General features: G+C 46.5%; 1 long non-coding RNA gene across 1 annotated transcript; it reads right to left on the bottom strand.

The window, feature by feature from the left end:
- Positions 1-7573: 7573 nt before the first annotated feature.
- On the bottom strand, positions 7574-15308 carry LOC146350884 (uncharacterized). The gene is made up of 2 exons (XR_014789448.1): positions 14868-15308; positions 7574-9778 (listed from the first exon to the last, which is right to left on the bottom strand). It is a non-coding gene; the product is annotated as an uncharacterized LOC146350884 (long non-coding RNA).
- Between the last annotated feature and the right edge of the window lie 5414 nt (positions 15309-20722).

Raw genomic sequence — 20722 nt, 5'->3', positions numbered from 1 at the left:
GAAGGGGGAACTTCTAAGATAAATTTTTCAAGAAGTTGGTGAGGTGACTGGCCATGCTTTGTGTGAGCACGGAAAGAGGGGAAAGGAATGGAGAGATTCTGGATTCAGGGGTCCAACAGTGAGCTACATTTGGAAAAAGAGAAAAGAGTAATGCCAGTGTACTTTGGAAGGGCCGAAAAAGAGGGATAGTAGAAGTAGTTGAAGGGGGAGGGGTTATATTACATTTTTAGAGTTAATTAAAACTGCTGCAGGAAAGTCTTGTGATAAGCCGGGCTTCTTAACACTCCTGGAAAGCTGAGTAGGACTCACACACTTTCTCTCTGAGTTGTACAGCTTTTCTACATGAGGCTTTTAACCCACACCTTTACCAAGGCTTCTCCTTCTGGATTGTTTGCCAGATTAAGATCAACTCCTTTTCATGTGTTTTTCACATGTTTTCTCTGCCTTTCTATGTTCCATTACACAACCACTAGGTGGTACTGTGGTATAGTAGAATTGTGCAATTACATGAGGCTTCTATAATGGCACTGAGAAAAATACCAGACTTTCCTTGTTGGGGGGAAAAATGTGATAATGGTTGCAAAGCATGGACGAGGCCCTGGAGGATGACAATGTTGTGTAAAGGACCTGCAAACTACTGTGAGTGAGCACTAGGGATGTACGAAAATCACTTACCTGTTCGCGGATTATGTTTATGGTGTGGGGAGGGAGGCATTCCGTCCCTCCCCCCGGAATCCTGGATGGGGGGGAGGTGCTCCATTCCTCCCCCCCGGAATCCTCCGTGGCCGGCTGTGCTCCACGGCAGCTCCGCGGAGCAGCCGGCCAGGCCCAGCCAGGCCAGATCCGTCCGCAGCTGGATTTCTGGCCGCGGAGGGCTCTGGGGAAAAAAAAAAAACGCTTACGCAAATGGTAGCAGCTACGGCCGCCGCCATTTGCATTCCTTATTTTTGACGTCTTAATCTACGTAAATAATTACATAGACTAAGATGGCAAAAATAAGGGGAACGCAAATAGCGTAGTAGACGCTATTTGCGTTTCCCTTATTTTTGCCGTCTTAGTCTACGTAATTATTTACGCAGACTAAGACGGCCCAAAATAAGGAACGCCATTTGCGTACGCCTTTTTTTTTTTTTTTTAACCCAGTCGTTTTAGGCTACATAAAAACTTACGTAGCCTCTCACGTGTGTGTAAAAAACAAAACAAAACTGCAAATGGTGGCGGCAGCAGCTGGTCGGAAGACCGGCTGCCGCCGCTGCCGAAGCTGCCGCTGGAGCTGCCGCCGCCTGGAAGATCCACCCCAGGTAAGTCTCGTCCTGGGGGGATCCACGGGGGTGGCAGGGGGATGGCAGGCCATTCCACCACAGATTCCGGGGGACCGAATGCACTGGCATTCAGCCTCCCCGAGATCCATGGCGGAATTCTCTGCCATCCCTAGTGAGCACTCATGAGTGCACCATAAAAGCCTTGTGTAGAAAGTTTCAAAGAGTGAAAAGTGAACTTGGAGGGGTTTTCCTTAAGAGTAAGAGGATCTAATCCTCCCCCTTCTTATAGGGACTCTTAAGTGTGACACGTATTTAATGCTGTGTGTAGTTTGGCCCATGTTGTTTGAGGAGGAAGGGATGTGTCTGTAAACATGGAGCTCACCCTTCTCCAGAAAAAACTGCATCCACTCTTCCAGGTACTGCACCATTAGGCTGCTTATGTCTGATTGATACAATGGAATGTAAGCAGTCTGTGTAGAATTTCAGCCGCTGTATAATAGGCAGTGTTTTCCAAACCATCCTAATACAGAGATGATAGGATTATAACATAATATCCCATACATTTTTGTTCTCATAATCAGAGGTCACACCGTTCTATACACAATCAATAGTTATCATGTCTAAACCCAAGACATTTTAACAATTTTTCATGAGCTATGAAGGTTAAATGAGGTACCTGCCAAGATCAACTGAGAATGGTCCATGCTTTACATATTTTATAGAATGCTTAGTGGCATGTTTATTATTACTGTCGTTAATAGCTTGCAATTAATCATCAGGATTTGCTTAAGGACTTGCACATAGAACTTGTCTAATTTATTCCTCTCATTTGTTGGGGGTTATTCTGGAGAAAATGCCATGTAAATGAGCTTCAATTCAGGTCAGATCTTTGCACAACTCACAAGAGTATATGTGCTCCACATGCTAGGGGGTGGTGTTTCTGTAATAAGCACCACTGTTAGTAGTTAATAACTGGGCTATGAAAGGGACTGGCTGGTAGTCATGCTTGATGTCAGTGAAAAGGAGTGAGACATGGGCAATTCTTTCCCTCCAGTGCCTGGGACCACACTTGTCCTTCATGATCCAAAGCTCTGGGGAGCACCATTGCAGAGATCCATACACAAAGAGGCTTCCCATTGTCCTTCCAACGTTCCATGCAACATGGGGTTTTTATCCCTGCATGTGGAAAGCATTCCCTGGCTGCCAGAAAAAAGGAAGCCTCTGCATGTGCATAGAACTTTGTGTATGCATCAAAATCCATGGGTTTGTATGTGTGTGCCTGAGCTGACATATAAAGGCGACTATTTTTTAATGAGATCCAAACTACATATTAAAGGCAAATATGTGGCTGTTGCCAAGCTGCATCTCCTTCTACATTTCCCTAGTAATATGCAGTTAAAAATAATTGGTGAAATCCAATATCACGCAAGCAGACTTTCTCCTCCCTGCTGCAGCCCCCGATATCCCTGTATCTGCGCTGGAGAGTTCCCCAACCCTCTGAAGGAGATTTTTAGGAGACACGGGAGGGCTGCAAAGGGAGGAAGGGAATCTCCTCTTTCCTCATTGCACTGATGGAAGCTGTTCCATTGACAGGAGGAGTTCATTGGGTACTACCCTTTGTGACATTATGTCATTGTGTTAATGTTTCTTCCCATGCTTCTTCCCATGTTTCTTCCCACGGCTTTATGAATGTAAATACAGAGGCTTCACAACAAGGTGCAAGCCACTGGTAACACTCAAGAACAGAAAGGCCAGATTAGCCTTTGCCAGCAAACACCTAAAAAAGCCTGCCCAGTTCTGGAATAAGATTCTTTGGACTGATGAAACCGAGATTAACCTGTACCAGAATGATGAGAAGAGAAAAGTATGGAGAAGGAAAGGAACAGCTCATGATCCAAAGCAGACCACATCATCTGTCAAACATGGTAGAGGCAGTGTTATGGCATGGGCATATATGGCTGCCAATGGAACTGGGTCACTGGTATTTATTGATGACCTGACTGCTGATAAAAGCAGCAGGATGAATTCTGAAGTGTATAGGGCTATACTTTCTGCTCAGATTCAGCTGAATGCTGCCAAACTGATAGGACGCCGCTTCATATTGCAGATGGATAATGACCCAAAACATACAGCAAAAGCTACCCAAGAGTTTCTGAAGGCAAAGAAGTGGCATATTCTTCAATGGCCAAGTCAGTCACCTGATCTCAACCCAATAGAGCATGCTTTTCCCTTACTGAAGACAAGACTGAAGGCAGAAAGACCCACAAACAAGCAGCAGTTGAAGGCAGCTGCAGTAAAGGCCTGGCAAAGCATCCCGAGGGAGGAAACCCAGCATTTGGTCATGTCCATGGGTTCCAGACTTCAGGCAGTCATTGACTGCAAAGGATTTTCATCCAGGTATTAAAGGCGATCCTTAAGTTTGAAATGATGTTGGTTTGTTCCATTACTGATGAGCCACCAACGATGTGTGTGTGTGTGTATGCCACCGGCTGTCCTTCCTGAATGGTTAGTGCCCCACTTTTGTCAAACCCCTTGAATTACATCTGAAAGTCCTGACTTTGCTCCCATCTGGGTGTGTTTCATTTCAACTTCAATGTGGTGGTGTACAGAGGCCAACTGCCAAAACAGTTATCCTTGTTCCAATATTTCTGGCCCTCACTGTATATGATAGAAGGAATGCTCTTCTCTCTATTCCTTTGTAAACAAGAGAATTTACTAGTCTACCTAAATAGGAATGCCTCCTGAACCCACACAAACAAGAATATCATAGGTCCCACCTACAGAGGTATGGTCCAGACTCATTTTGGCATTTTGGTAAGTAGGCAAATGGGCTCTTCATCTTTTTGCCTTGCCACTGATCTCCATCTCTTCTGTAAGAGCAAAATGAACACTGTGTGTGTGGATTTTCACCCTCTCCCATCCAGTTTTACTCACCTCTCTTCCTGAATATCCTCCTTCTACCTCATTTTTTTTTCTGCCTGACATAGGCTGCAATCCTAATCACACTTACAATAGAGTAAGCCCCATTGAACTCAGTAAGACATTTGGAGTGAACTTCTTTCAGATTGTCCTGTTAGTTCAACAGCCACCCTTTTTTCTTCATCCACCTTCTGTCTCTAAACTGGAATGCCACTTTTTTCTTCAGCCTCCACTTTATTTCTTCATTTTTATTCAAAACTTGAAGGAAGTGCTGTCTCCTTCTAAAATGTTTGGATACGAACATGGTCTTGCTTTCATTTGACAGAGATCCCCTATGGTCCCCTGAGTCATACCATCAATCTTAGGATGATGCTATACTCAGGCAATAGTAAAGAAATCTAGTTATTTTGTCTTTCATCTAGTACCATAGGCCATTTAATAATGATAATAACAATAATACATTAAAATAATATGGTTTAGTAATTAGGTAAATAGAAGTTAATAGATTATTATTAGTGATTGCAGCAGAAATCCTCATAGTTGTTTTGCTGCATTCTAAGAATTGCAGCCTTGTAGATTTCTGGTGCATGTAGCAAAGTAGGATTAATAGATACAGACATCATTAGTCAGTGAGCTAATTCCAATCTTGTAGCAGCCATCTCCTTCCAATAGTAAACACTAAACAGTGTATCATTAATGCAGCATAACAGCAATCAGGTTTTTCCTAACTCAGCTTCTTCAGATTATCTCTGTGACTTTAGAAGGTCAAACAGCTGGACACATTTTGCAAAGCAGTCAAATGCAAAACCATTTTTGCTTGGGTAATCGAAAGAGTTTGAGGAAGCTGCTTGTGTATTATTGTGCTCAAGAAGCCAGTCTCTGTGACAATAGCACTTGTGGGGACATTGCTTAATAGCTGGAATCTAATTAGTTGTTGCTGGGGCAACTAACTTTCTGAGATTACAGCTCACAGTAGCAGGGTCTGCATGATTTCTCAGAATGTGGGTGACAAATCAGTACCCCAGTTCTTTCTTACCTATTTATTTTGTGTCTTGGTTGATGGGGATTTAAATTATTGGCTTTGATGCTGGGTTATGAATGCCTTTGAAGAACACGTAGCTCAAGTTTTGTCGAGATTAACATTATTCCAAAATTTGTACTTCGACAATAAGTGTATACAAAAATAAAGATAAGACTGGACACTTTTAAGAAAGATTCAGCCTTTCTCAACTGACATTTCATGGCTCTGCCCTTCTTCAGAACACTTTTGGGACTTCAGTTCCTTCTTTTCCACCCTTGTAACTTGTCTTACAGCCTCAGTAGAGTAAGAACCATTTTTATGGCTCTCTTGGCTGTTGTTTATTTGTACACTGCATTTTCCACAACAGATTATGCTCAAAGTGTTTCAAAAAACAAATACAATAGCCATAATTCAGTTACAGTTCATTTAAAACATACACAAAAACTAAATAAATACATACCAAAGGGCAGTTAACATACCCAGTACCAATAATATCCACATTATACTTACATTAAACAGTTCACGTTCATGCTAAGAGACCTAACAATAAGATACCTCATCCACAACAAACTCGTAGAAAAAATGGGAAATAAAAAACAAACCACAAAGCACTTCAAAGCACCTGCAAGCAACAAAAAGAGACCCTCCTCACCAGGGTCCCATGTCCTGAGCCCTCATCCCCATGGCAACTCCCCTCCTAGCCATCCCTTGGCAACAGAGCACCAGGAGAGGCAAATTGGAAAAAGCCTCTTCTTGGGCAAATGTCTTCAAGCTGTCTTAAAGACAAACACTTTACACACATCCAAAGTAGCAGCAGGAACTCCCTTATGAAGGCTGAGGGTATGGGAATGCAAGTGGAAAAAGCTACACCCTGATGGGAAACACAGAGCGCTGGTTTGCATGACACAACAGCAGCATCACAGGTTAGTTAGCCCCTGATGAGCTATGGTGCGTGCCGGCCACCATTTTGAATGTGCTACCCACAATTGGGGGGGTTGCCTTGTTATCCGAACCTGGCCATTAGGGGTTGTAGGGTTATGTGAGGGTTGTTTATCCATTGCCATGACTTGACAACCCCCGAATGAGTGTTGCATATTCAAATCATATTTAGCACATATTGTGGCTCACCATGGCCTAAATAACCCATGGTGAACCCTGGAGTATTGTGTGAACCTCTCTCTCCTCAGTCCATTCCTACACATGTACAGTACAGTTTTGCATTGTACTGTATATGTAAAGTAATGTTCAGGACAAGCATTGTGTGGATTAAATTATTTCTAAAATCTGTATGAAGGAAACAGAAACTCTGACAACTCCCCACTATATAGTATTAAGATACAGTATAGAACATTCATATGGAATTACTAAAACATATTTTTTAATAGCCTCAACCATTTTGGAAGACATTTAGGAATCATGTTCACAACCACTGCAAGCAGGGTTAACAATTTTCTGCATGCAGTGATTTCAAAACACAGGTACCTTGCATTCACGTCGTTATATGTTCTTTGATGAGCTTCCATCGGGCTTTAAAAACCTGGCTGTTCAGGTGGGCATTTGGGGTGGGTTAGGGTTTTGTAGAGCAGCATTGTTTTGTTTTGTTATGTTGTTTTGTTCAGTTGATTATGTAACTTCATTGTATTTCATGTTATTAGTACTGTACACCACCTAGAGTGGCTGGGTAGCTGGCCAGATGGGCGGCTAATAAATCTAATCTAATCTAATCTAATCAGTCAATGGGCTCATGTCAGACAAAGAACTTGTACACTGTGGGTTTTTATACACAGCTCCAAGGTGCCCCCTTGGAGCACTCGTGCAGTTATGAAAAACCAAACCATGCAAAAAAAGTCTTCTCCAGTTTGTAGTAGTAGAGCGGGAGTGCACAACTTGCACCCTCCTAAGGCTTGTACTGTGCCCCTGCCAAGGATGCCCTGACCATTTTTTACATCATTTACATTTTTTACTGGAGTCCTCCACCCCAGCGGTACTGTCTGTTCCCTCCTGCAGAGATCCTCATACAGATTGCTCTTTCCCTGCTGCTGCTAGTATTGCGGTGCGTGCGTGCGTGCGTGCATCCCTGTGTGTGCACATGTGCAGCTCCATCCCAGCATCATATCTGGCCTTTGGGACTGAAAAGGTTGTACGCCTGTGTAGTAGTAGAGCCATAATTGGTGCAACCCATGTATATGTTCAGGGATCCACAGACAGGTAGGGCCGATCTACATTTTGATCGCTAGTGCAAAGAAGTCGGTAGAAAGTCAATCGCATTAAAACGTGATTATTCACACTCACTCTGTTTCCCCATTTCAGTATGTTAGACAAAAAGTTCTTGCTTCTGGTTGAAAGAAAGGATGCCAGGCAGGCAGCAGTGGATCCAACACTATTTTATTGTTGTTTTGCAAAACAGGTGCAGAGCAAAGCAGTCTGGACCCCGAGCTAAGCATGCATAAGTCTTTTATACCCCCGCCCCATACATTTTTGCTAGTGATAAGACATTTTGACCGACTGAGCCGTTAGCTGACTCATCAGAGCATGACTTGCAGATGTACAATATGATTATGTCGACATGTTTATTTGTGATTATGCTTATGCGACTGTCTCAACACTGTCTTATGACTTCCCTTTTTCTAACAGATGTACACTGCCACTGGACATGTGTGTCCAGAGTGTTCAATAATTATGGCTAATAGCTACTAAGAGAAAGAGGGGAGTCATCAAAGGCCCTTGAGAAGAACTGGCAGTAAGAAAATGAGGGGACAGTCTTTTCTAACAATTCCCTCCTTTAAGTCTTTACTCATGTCTTAAAGCAGAGTTTCTCTATCAGCACAATAAAGCAAGAGCATCTGTTTTGACAAAGCAGTTTCAATTAATTGCTGGGATAAGCAACAACCAAATAGCACTAAAACTCCCACCACCACTACAAGCAAGATAAGGATTGAGGCCACTAGGTGTTTCCATTTTCCAAACCATTTCTCCAACCAGGCGGTCACGGGGTTATTAATTCCTGAATTTTCGGCTAACTCCTCAGACAGGGCGGTGAGGCCCCGCAAGACCCTTGTTACTGTGCCGTCTGGGGCAGTGTTGTTAGGGATGAAGGTGCAACATCGCCCACCTAGCATGACACAAACCCCTCCTTTTTCTGCTAACATCAAGAACACGCCAATTTTCCCAGGCCATTTGGCTGGTGGCATCTAGCTGCTCAGCCAATCCTTTTACAGCATCTCGGGTATAGTTTATAAACCTTTGTTGATTATAATAAATGTAATTGGTCCAATCTACATTTTTGTTAATGGTCACCCACCAAAACAGGGTAGATTCAAATCCTGCAGCAATTTGATTTCTTCCTTTGAACTCATCTGGCACTCCCCTTGGTACTCCTATGGAGTCAATGTATATTCGATCATCAAAAGGGGTTACTGATCGTTTCTGCCGGGGTTGGCTAGTCCTCTCTGCTGGATGATATGCAATTGAAAAGGGGACTGCCAACTGAACTAACCCACAAGCTCCAGACCAATTGGAGGGCAACACCTCATACAACTCTAGACCCCCACAGTACCACCAGAGATCAGCTCGTGGGATTGAAAGGGAATTATTCCTAAAGCGGGTGGAATTAACACATCTTATTTTACTCGTCAAGTTCCCTATGCGCCCCTCTGTGTCTGCAAGGTTTCGGTGTATGCATCTGGTATGGTTTCTTCTTTGCAAGAAGACTGTGGAAGGTCTAACACGATCTTTTAATTTGAGTGGGGGGTATAACTTATTGAGGGTTTGGCATTCCTTCTCTCCCCATGCATCAGGATGTTGGAACAAATGGATCACACAGGTGAGGAGGGAAGGAGTGTCCCACCCCAGAGGAAAAGGCAGCACCTTTGCTACCGATCTTCCTGTGGCACAAACAAAACAGTCAGACTTATTTAAGGACTTGGCTGTATACTTTATCCATTCTAACCACACATTATCAGTTTCCTCTGTTATTGGGATTCCTAACCTGGTTTTCCAGGGACACCTCTCTTTCTCGGGGATTTGTACCAGAAGTGGTTTGAGGGGCGTAGGTGTGACATTTGGGGGTTTTATTTTAAAGCTGTCAAGCCCAAACCCTTGAGGTATCACCATCCATGTTAATATTTCTTTGACTAGCATTACCAACACTATCCAAAATACTTGCTTCATATTACAAGTTTTTTGTAATTCGAACCCGAGCTTTTCCCAGATGTTGTGACTTGTATATTACAGGCGATTGTGGCTCCTGGATGGCTTCTTCACCTGTGTCCCTGGCAGCTTCCGGAGGGGTGCCAGGGAGCAAAGGACTATTGCCCGTGTCCTCCTGTTCTTTCCGGGTGACAGGAGGAAGCAGGGGTCGTTTAAATGGCTTTAACCGGCTGCAATGTGTCCATTTGCTAGAACCTACAAGTTTTACACATGAGTGGCTGGTTGGTCCCACCAAATAGGGCCCTTCCCACCCTTCCTTTAAAGCTTCTTTATTCCACTTTTTCAGCAACACCTCGTCTCCCGTCTGGAAGAGATGGATAGGTGCATCTAACGGCAATCTCTGGAACGGAACGGAATAAGCTCGTAGCTGTGAAAGAACAGATTGTAGAGAAGTCAACTGATCCCTTAACATCTGATCACCCATCTCCCATTTGACTTCCTCCCTCCTTCCGCAGTGTACCTGAGGCGGGAACCCAATCATCAGCTCGAAGGGGGACAACTTTATGTCCTTTCTTGGCATTCTTCGAAGTTTTGTTAAAGCTATTGGCAGAGCCTCAACCCAAGTGAGCTTTACCCCTTGTTGGAGTTTGGTTAAAGTCTCCTTGAGACTCCGACTGACTCTTTCAACTTGTCCACTTGCCTGGGGCCTCCAGGGGCAATGTAAGTGCCACTCTACTCCCAAAGCCTGTGCCAGCCCCCGTGTAATAACTGAGGTGAAGTGTGAGCCCTGATTGGACTCTATAACTTCGGGCAGGGAGAACCGGGGCACCACCTCCTGTAACAACTTAGCAACAACAGTTTTAGCTTGGCAGTTTCTGCATGGAAACGCCTCTACCCACCCTGTCATTTGACACACTATTACAAGCAAATACCTGTAACCCCTACATGGTGGCATTTCAGCAAAATCAATCTGCACCCTCTGGAAAGGATAGTAGGCCCATGGTCGCCCTCCTTTTGGTGGAGGGGGTGCCCTGGGAGGGTTGGTTTTCTGGCAGATTTCACAGGTTGCGGCTAGTTGGTGGGTGCGTACAGTTAAGCCAGGGGAAACAAACAGCCTCTTGCAATAGTCAATCATGGCTGATGCTCCAGGGTGTCCAAGAGAATGGTGGACTTGTTCTAGAACAGCCCTCTGCAGGGTCTGTGGAAGAAGCAGTCTTCCATCTGTCATCTGGATCCATCCGTCGTCGCAGGGACTTATTCCGTGTTCTTGTGCCATCTGCAACTCAGCAGGGGAGTATGTGGGGCGCTCTTTTCTTTTGGGTAAGATGAGGAATGTTCCTTGGATTCCCTCTCTGGCTGCTCTTTTTGCGGCTTCATCTGCCTTCTAGTTTCCCCGTCTCCATTTTTCCTCTTTTTCTTTCCCATGGGCTCGGACGTGGACAACAGCCACTTGTGAGGGCAGCTGGAGGGCATCCAGAAGATCCACTATTAGGCCGTCATTAGCCACTGGAGATCCGTTTGCTGTAAGGAATCCCCTCTCCTTCCACAGTTGCCCATGAGCATGCACAACGGCGAAGGCGTTTTTGCTATAGGTATAAATATTTACTCGCTTTCCCTTGCTGGCTTGCAGGGCTCTTGTCAGGGCTACCAGTTCAGCGGATTGGGCAGAAAAATGAGGAGGCAGTCTTTCCTCATACACACTCTCGTCTAGGGTAATGACAGCCGCTCCTGTATAGCGCCTTCCATCCAGCATACAGCTAGACCCATCTACAAACAGATCTTCGGCTCCCTCTATTGGTTCATCCTCAAGGTCTGGTCAACCTTTAGTGTCTAGGTCCAGTACTTCAAGGCAGTCATGATCTGGGAGTCCCGATCCATTTGTGCCCAGTAATGTTGGCAGTAGTGTGGCGATATTAAAGCTAGAGCAAGCCTTAAAGTGAGGTTTTCATTTGTTAGTAAACCTATTTCATGTCGGGAATGCCGGGCAGGGTTGAGAAATTTGCTTCCTCCTCCTGATCCTAAAATTTGTGGCACTCCATGTGGCACCCAGACTTCAGTGGGTCCTCCCATCGTCATCTTCTCAGCCTCGGTGCAGATCAGAGCTGTTGCTGCCACTGCCCTCAAGCAGCTTGGCCACCCTCGTGCTACGACGTCTAGGACCTTGGAATAATATCCCACTGGTCTCCAAGAGGGCCCTTTTCGCTGGCAAAGCACTCCCAAAGCTATGCCCTTATTTTCATGCACATAAAGTCTAAATGGCCGGCTGGGATTTGGTATGGCCAGGGCGGGCGGTGACACAAGGGCAGCTTTAAGACTGAGGAAAGACTTATTCATTTCCTTAGTCCATTTCCATTTATCCAATCTATCTTTTTGCAGTGCCTCATACAGTGGCCGTGCCGTTTCCCCATAGTTTGCTATCCATAGCCGGCAAAATCCAGTCAACCCCAGGTAGGCCCTTAATTCGCGGGGGGACTTAGGGACAGGAGCGTCACGGATGACTTCGACTCTTTCTTGCCCTAGGCTCCAAGTCCCTTTAGTTAAGTGGTAGCCTAGGAATTTTACAGTTGGTTGGGCCAACTGTATTTTTTCCTTTGACACTTTATAACCTCCCCCCGCTAGATGGTTGAGGAGGGAAACCGTCCCACTTAGGCACGTATCCTTGGCCTTGGCTGAAATCAGGAGGTCATCACAATACTGGAGGAGATGCACCTCTAAGTGCTGCTGGACCCAGGGTTCGAGGTCCTTTTGGAGCTGCTGGCCAAAGACGACCGGTGAGAGATTGAGCCCCTGAGGGATTACTGTCCATGTTAATTGAACCTTTGTCCCTCCCTCTAGGCTCTCCCATTCAAAGGCGAACAAAGGCCTTGAATCAGGGTGGAGGGGGATGCTGAAGAAGGTGTCTTTTAGATCTATGACAGTGAACCATGCGTGTTCTTCTGGAATTCCTACAAGAAGGGTGTGTGGGTTAGGGACCACAGGGTGAGGGGCCTCGATCTGCTGATTAATGAGGCGGAGGTCTTGCACCAAGTGATACCCCTTGCCCCCTCCTTTGGACACAGCGAGGATGGGCGTGTTATAGGGGACATTATCTCGGTGAGCCGGCCTTCTTCTCGGAGCTTCGTTATTACTGGTTGTAGGCCCTCCTTTCCTTGGCGGGAAAGGGGATACTGTTTCACATGAACAGGACTTGCTCCCTCCTTGAGGGGAATTTTGTATGGTGCTGCTGACTTGGCACGAGAAGCCCCTCCAATCCCGGCCCAAGCTAGAGGGTTGACTCTGTTTTCTATTAAGCCCCAGTCCTCATTGGCCTCTGTGGTGGGTTCTTCTGCAACCTTCAAAAGGGCCATTTGGTAGTTACTACTCTGCTGTTTAGGGAGCCGTACCTCCATCCTTCCGTCAGGGGTAAAGGCAATCTCAATTTGGAGTTTAGTCAATAAGTCCCTTCTTAGCAATGCCACCGGACAGGAGGGGGTACAGACAAATGCATGTTCTAGGTGTGTTTTCCCAACCTTGGTGAACAGGGGACGAGAGAAAGGCACTTGGGTTGCTCTTCCCTCGACTCCCATTATGGTGGTGAACCCCCCACTTCCCATTGGGGGCTTGCTGAGGGGGAGGATGGACGGGGCGGCCCCTGTGTCTACAAGGGCTTTGTAGGAGCAGCCCCCAACCTTTATTTTGACCATGGGGTCCCGTCTTGCCTCAGAGACGGCTAAGAGGGGGCCGGGCCCCCGTCTGTCCTAGTCTCTTTTTTGTTCGTACAAAACTCTCTCCGCTCCTCCCATCTTCTCCTCTCTCTCTTTCTGCTTCAAAGCCTCACAATCACGCTTCCAGTGCCCTATTTTCTTACAGAAGGCACATTGATCCTTCCCCAGGGGAGATCCCTTCCTTCCCCCTTTCCCCCCCTTCTTAGCTCCCCCTTTGTCAGGTCTAAAAACCGCAGCAAGGAGCTTTGCCTGCCTCTTGTCTTTTTCTTTTCCTTCTTCTTCTTCTCGCCTCTCATAAACTGTTTGAGCTACCTCAACTAAAACTCCTAGGTCAGCTGCCAACCCTCCTTCAACCTTTTGCAACTTCTTTCTGATGTCTTGACAGCTATTTCCCATGAACTGAGTCGTGAGGATCCTTAAATTATTTGGATCATTCAAGTCAATGTCAGTATATTTAGCGAAGGCTTCCCTCAGCCTTTGGAAGAACACGGCAGGAGGTTCATTTTTGTCTTGCTTTAGAGTCAGGACTTTCTGCAAATTGGGGGCCCTTCTCGCGGCTCGCTTCATGCCCGCTAAAATAAGCTGGAAATAGTCAGCATGTAAGCATCTATCTGCTGCTGTGGCTACCCCCCAATCGGGTCGCCCTGTGGGCAAGACCTCCGCTGTTTCCTCTTCAGTTGCCTGGGGATTTTCCTCTCTGTACCTGGCCCGTGCCCCCGCAAGGATGGTTGGCTTTTGACTGAGGAAACAGGTGTTTAGCAGCATTTGTGTATTGTCCCATGTGGGGTTGTGAGTGAGCCTCACATTCTCCATCAGAGACAGGAGTGGGCCAGGATCCTCTTCGAAGGAAGGGTTAAATTGTTTCCAATTATACAAGTCAGATGTCGTGAATGGGGCATAGACAAACATTGTCACTTGAGGATGTTGGGCGGTAGGGTCAGGGACTTCTCTGATGGGGAAGGTGAACTTCACCGGTGGCTGGAGATCCTTTTGCAGGTCATAGTTAGGTCCCCCTTTTGTTTTTCTTTGTATGCCTTCCAATCTTTCCTCAAGGGAATGCAAACAATCCTGCAAAGCATTGTACTCAACTAGAGGGGTGGGATCCTCTGGTACTATTTTGTGAGAGAGGTCCTCCTTGGGGTCATCTAGCCGCCGGGTGGGCCCCTCAGGAGAAGGTGGTGGTTGCAATGGGCATGGTCGCCCTGCGACAGCTGTCCCGTAGGGAGGAGGAAGCAATGGGTCCTCCGGTGCCGTGGCCACGACCCTAGGTGGTCCCGCTTTTGGTGGTTTCCTTTTGACCACCATGGGAAGAGCCAGGGTCATGCATTCAACAACCCACAGAGCGGGTCTGCTGCCAAGGGGCACACAAGTTGCCCATGAATCAATATAAGGGAACTGGTCCCAACTTCCCCTCTGTGTTAGTGTTATTCGCACATCAGATACCAAGGTTGGGTCAAAAGACCCCTTGGGTGGCCATTTGGGCTCTAATATTGGCCATTCCTGGGTGCAAAAAAGGACAAGGCAATCCTTTGTCATCTTAGTTCCATAATCCTGCTTAAAATGTGACCAATTGCACAAACAACACTCCAAGGGCGTATGGGACTTCTCTACAGGCTTGGACTGGGACCTGCCCATGACGGTGGGAATTTCAATCAACAATTCTTGTGCTTCGCCCTCCTCTGACCCAGCCCGTCGCCGGGGTAGGGAAATGCAGATCGGGGGTCCTCACTCGCTTCGCCCGTAGGCGTCTCACACAATCACAAACACACCACCGTCCCGCGTTTATCCCCTAATGTAAGCTGTTTCACTTACCCCAAAAGCCTCTTCTGTCCCGCCCGCAGCTGCGTCCAGCTGCTTTATTGATCCACTGCCGGTGCCTAAAAGGAGTGATCACGTCTCCCTCTTCCTCTGGCGTTGGTCCCCAAGCTCCTTTGCCGCCGCCGACATGAGGAGAAGGCAGTGTAAAACAACCGCCTGTGGCCACTTCTCCTCTGCGGCCCCTTGGTTCAGCACGAAGGGGACGTGCCCCGAAGCAGGATCCGAGTCATGGCACCAAATTGTTAGACAAAAAGTTCTTGCTTCTGGTTGAAAGAAAGGAAGCCAGGCAGGCAGCAGTGGATCCAACACTATTTTATTGTTGTTTTGCAAAACAGGTGCAGAGCAAAGCAGTCTGGACCCCAAGCTAAGCATGCATAAGTCTTTTATACCCCCGCCCCATACATTTTTGCTAGTGATAAGACATTTTGACCGACTGAGCCGTTAGCTGACTCATCAGAGCATGACTTGCAGATGTACAATATGATTATGTCGACATGTTTATTTGTGATTATGCTTATGCGACTGTCTCAACACTGTCTCATGACTTCCCTTTTTCTAACAGATGTACACTGCCACTGGACATGTGTGTCCAGAGTGTTCAATAATTATGGCTAATAGCTACTAAGAGAAAGAGGGGAGTCATCAAAGGCCCTTGAGAAGAACTGGCAGTAAGAAAATGAGGGGACAGTCTTTTCTAACAAGTACTTCCTTGAAACCATAGCCTTGATTCATACTGTTCAACTGGAGAGTCTTCAATGTGGTAGAAGTGGGATTGTGGAAGGGGAGCAGTCTCTTTTTACTGGTTCTCCCAATTCCCAACCCTCTCCCCCTCCTTCCTTGTTCTACGGACCTCAACATTAACTGTTTCAGCACCTAGCCCCACTGATTTTTTTTTCCTGCCAGCTTAACTCTCTGAAACTTCAATCCTTCAGAGGGATTGCCCCTTCTGTGTGCTGTATATATATATATATTTTGGCATGATATGAAGATCAGAATCTGTACATGGCTGGCTGTATTTTTAGCTGTAGTCTTCCCTATTTTTTTTCTCTCTCTCTCTCTCCCTCTCTCTCTCTCTCTCTCTCTCTCTGTGTGTGTGTGTGTGTGTGTAATGTATGTGTGTGCCTGTGCCTGTGTAGGTGGGACCCAGTGAAGCCTCTCTGGAATGAAACTGGACAATATTGCTTCTGCTCCCGGTTACCCTGGCAGAGGTGGCCGAGAAGGTGCAGTTCCTGGAATTTCATATCCTTTCATGGGCATTCCAGAAAGGTTGTTTGCTGGGAGGTTGCCTGCAGAGAGGAAAAACACACATTGACAGCATTCTTACCTTCAATCTAATACACACTTACCTCAGAGTAACTATCATTGAAATCAATAGGACTTACTTTTGAGTAGACATGCACAGGCTTAAGCTTAAGCTGTAAATTCCACAAGGTTTCTCCGAGACCCCACTGAACACAGCAATGCTTCGTTCTGAGTAAACACATTGGCTGCAAGCACATTGAGAAAACACATTGGGAAGAAAGTAAAATAAGGATCCATGCAATCAAAAGGGGATCCTCATTATTTCATAAGATTTTTAAAGGGGAGACCCCCCCAAACCACCATGTGTGCAGCCACAGCCCCAAAGCAGGGATCAGAGGCAGGGATCCCCAGTGATCCTCATGATTTTAACGAGACACATACCCCCAAACACCATCATATCACAGAGCACACCTGTCTCCTTGGGCTGAAGTTGAAAAATATGGCTCTTCCACCAGCCTAAACTCGTGCATTTAAAATGGGGTTTTCTGCTTCCGTTTTAAAAAATGCAGGATCGCAACTGACTGCCTTTACACTAGGGATGGCAGAGAATTCCGCCACAGATTCCAGGATCCCCCGGAATCCATGGCAGAACGGCCTCCTACCCCCCGCCCCCCCATGAAATCCCCCTGGGATGGAACTTACCTGGGGCGGATGCGGCAGATTCGGCAGCTCCAGCGGCAGCTCCGGCGGCTGGTCTCCTGGCTGGCCGTGGCCGGGCTGCTGCGGCCGCCATTGCCGTCCTTGCAGCTGTGATAGGCTATGTGAGTATTTACGTAGCCTATCACGGGTACTCCCCCCAAAAAAACCCCAGCGTAGGCAAATGGCGGCAGCTACAGCGTTCCCTATTTTTCGCTGTTCTAGCCTACGTAAATATTTACGTAGGTTAGAATGGCGAAAAATAAAGGAACGCAAATAGCGCCCACTACGCTATTTGTGTTCCCCCCTTTTTTTTTGCCATAATAGCCTACGTAAATATTTACATAGGCTAGAACGGTGAAAAATAGGGGACGCAAATGGCGGCCACCATAGCCGCCGCCATTTGCGTACACTGGTTTTTTTTGGGGGGGGTTACCCATGATAGGCTACGTAAATACTTACATAGCCTATCATGGCAGCAAGGGTGGATGCAAATGGCAGCCGCTATGGCGGCCACCATTTGCGTACGCACCAGCCTGTCTGCGGCCGGAAATCCGGCTGCGGACAGCCTTGGCCAGCTGCTCTGTGGAGCCACTGCGGAGCAGAGCTGGCCAGGCAGGATTCTGGGGGGAGGACCGGATCGCCTCCCCCCCATCGAGGATTCCGAAGGGAGGGATGGAGTGCCTCCCCCCCACCGCAAATCAATCCACGAAAAGGTGAGTTTCGTACATCCCTACTTTACACACGCTCCCTTCCCCCCCTTCCCCCAGTAGCTTAACTTCTACTGTACTATTTTCTCATGGCCCCAGTCCTGGGTTCTTACTTACTTGGGAGTAAGCCACATGTTACTCAATGGGACTTACTTCTGAGTAGACATAAGATCATGCTGTAACTCTGCATCCCTCCAGTAAGCCCCATTGAACCTAATAGGGTGCTCTGAAACAACAGAGGATGTTGCTTCTGTGCTTGGTGGGGTGGGGGATCATGTGTGTCTCCCTTCATTGCAGGGAGGCATTTTACCCTCTTCTCCCTCTGACTGAGAAATGCAGAGGCAGGAGATGCTCTGGTGGGGGGGGGGGTCTTCAAAGTTTGGAAGAATGCCCTGTTTTTGTCCCCCGCTCACGAGATGACATTGAAATTGTCCATGGACATTTTTATTGATGTTAGTCCGTGAACAGTGATGACTGTCTGCCTGGATGCGTGAGTGTGTCTGTCCTGCTGCAAGCATGGAGGGGGGGACTGCTAGTGTACAGGAAATCAAGATGGAAAAGCTACGCTTCTTCGAAGATTCGAAGTTAACCCCTTAATTTTATAAAATAAATAAATAAACCAAAGCAGGGGATAGAAGGAGGTAAAAGTTAGCGTCATTTGAAGGGGAGAACAACCCCTGGCTCCATGCAGGAAGTCTGATTCCCCAGGCAGTTTCCCATCCAAGTTCTGACCAGGGCTGACCCTGCTGAGCTTCCCAGATCAGACAAGAGCCCTTTGCTTGTTACTGAAAAAACTTCCAGTGTTGAGGAAGCTGTGCTATCAGTAGCCGGAAGACGAGATGGGGGCCTCAAGAGCTGTGATTGGAGAGGAGGGAAATGCAAACACCGCCATATATGGACAGGCATGGGAGGGGACCAGGACCTCATAAGGTAACAAACACGGAAGAAAAGAGCACATGAATGGGAAATACTGGGATATCCGGGTATTGGAAGCGGGAGCAGGGAGCCGGGAAATTGCGGCTCCAATATGAAGCAGGTACAGCATAATGTGAAACATGGGGGATGAAACCTGATTGGAAGTGTAAAAAACTGTAAGTGTAGATTGGCCCGTAGTCACTTAAGGACTCTGAGACATTGCTGCATCGGTTGCTTTTCTTTTTCTTGTTAAAAGCTTATGTCTGAGGAAAAATGTGCCCAGCTCCATGCATCCTTCAGTTGCGAAACACAGCAGAAGTCTTTAGCAGCAGGATTCTAATGTCTTACAGTGCTGAACCAGGACATTTGGGTAAGCTGTGCTCATCATCTGAGGCCCTTCTCTGAGGGCCTCCTGTGACAAAGTCACCTGCTTGTTCTGTTCTGTTGTATTAATGTGTTTAGTTTTGCAGGGAAAGTATGTACAGGTAAGAAGGGGTTAACTGTCAGCAGGGTGGGGCCTGTGCGTGATTGACTGTTTTAGTTCTACCTGGGGGGAGGGAGGAGGGAGTGTTGTTGGAGGAGGGTTTGTTTTTCAGTTTAGTCAGTTAGGAGTTTGTTTTTGGGAGAGAGAGGGTTTGGAGTTCAACAGAGCTCCATCTTGGATGGGGAGGGAGGATTTAGTGGGGTGGTGAGGCAGGTTTAGGCCAATTAACAAGATCTATGTAAAATAAATAATATCTATAACACTGAAATAACGTCTCATAAATAATACACTTTTATTTTATTTTACTGAATTAAATCCATGTGACAGCTTGGTCTTCGTTTATGGTACCTTATTTATGAACTCATAATAACCAGCACTCACTTCCAAACTTAGAAGTAACAGTAACAGGGATAGAACAGTGGGTACAGCTGACTTGGCAGTGATGTCCCACGCCTTTAGGCCTATTATTATAGGCATGGAGGGAAAATAGGGGAAAGCCTGAGTAAAAGGAGGGGTGGATATCACACCTCCTCTGAGGGAGGCTCAGAGGCTGGCGAGAAGGGAGGGGGCCTTCTCAGTGGTGGCCCCTCCATTTTGGAATGTTCTCCTATGGGCTATGACAAACCTCCTGCACATTAAGGCAGATCATGCCTTGGAGATGATGATAAAAATATATTTTGGCCTGTAATGTATATTTTTGAGCATGTGAAAACTGATAGATGCTACAGCAGGCAACACAGGGCACAAGCATTTCTTTAATGAATGGTACTCCATTACAGTGGAATGGAAACTGTTCCAGTGAAATGAGCTACTGGTTTTTCTGTGAGCAGCCACAATTCATAGATGTGTAGCATCAGTTGTTGATCATCTTTATGACAGAGAAACAAATATCCAGGTTTTTTTCCTGTGGGTATGGTCTTTAGTCAGTCTTACGATAATCCACAGATGTGGAAATTCAAAATCCAAAGCAAGCATCTCTTGAGAAAGCATCCTCTGAGTGTTATTCAGGATTAATTAAATGTGTATTAAATAAGAGCCCAGGAGGGAATGTGCACAGACCACCCCTCCCATGGGGGTTTCTCAGCAGAAGCTAGCTACCCCCAGCCCTGTGTTAGGATAAGCAGTAGGTTTTGCAACACTTTACTTTTTTCCTATATAAGAAAATGACAGCCAGGCACTTATAAGGGATATAGTACACTGCTGAGTTCAGGAATACCTTTAGAGTTAAGGCTAAACCTATTCTTTACCCTGGTGGATCCATTTTTTTGGATGGGGAAAAAGGTTTTGCTCCTCTCCTAATAGTCCTGCTGACTGAAGCACATTTACGGTGCCCCCTAGATTTTAATGGGATCCATTGGGAATTGACCCTGTTTCTATTTGCATAGCCTGCCTATTCTAGAATGCAGGACAGTGTTGGAACCAGGGATGCTTATCTATCTGTCTATCTACCTATGAAATGCATAGTTCCAGATACCATTTAATGTGTGGACCTTGGTCCTGAAATGATAAATTATGGTGCAATCCTTCTGAGAATTCAAAGCTTTTTAGCCTTTGTGTCCTCCTTTGCTGTATTTTGTGCTAGATATGCCTCCAAATCCATCTAGATGTCTCGTGCTGCTGGGGGTGGGAACAGGAGCTGATATCTGGTGGATTCATGACCTCTCCCCTCCACCCACCAGCATTCCCCCTACCCTCCTCCATTCTCATCCTGAGATCAGGGCTCAGACTTCAGGAGAAAAGCCACCTCTCGGATTTCCCCCTCCAAGTCTGTGGGGGGGGGGATCCCCAGCATCCTCTGGACC

The sequence above is a fragment of the Heloderma suspectum genome, chromosome 3, assembly GCF_057233095.1.
Source record: "Heloderma suspectum isolate Gila_16-S chromosome 3, 16-S_ref, whole genome shotgun sequence".
NCBI lineage: Eukaryota > Metazoa > Chordata > Lepidosauria > Squamata > Helodermatidae > Heloderma > Heloderma suspectum.
Note: the sequence above shows the minus strand (reverse complement) of the source record. Positions and strands in the feature narration are given on the sequence as shown.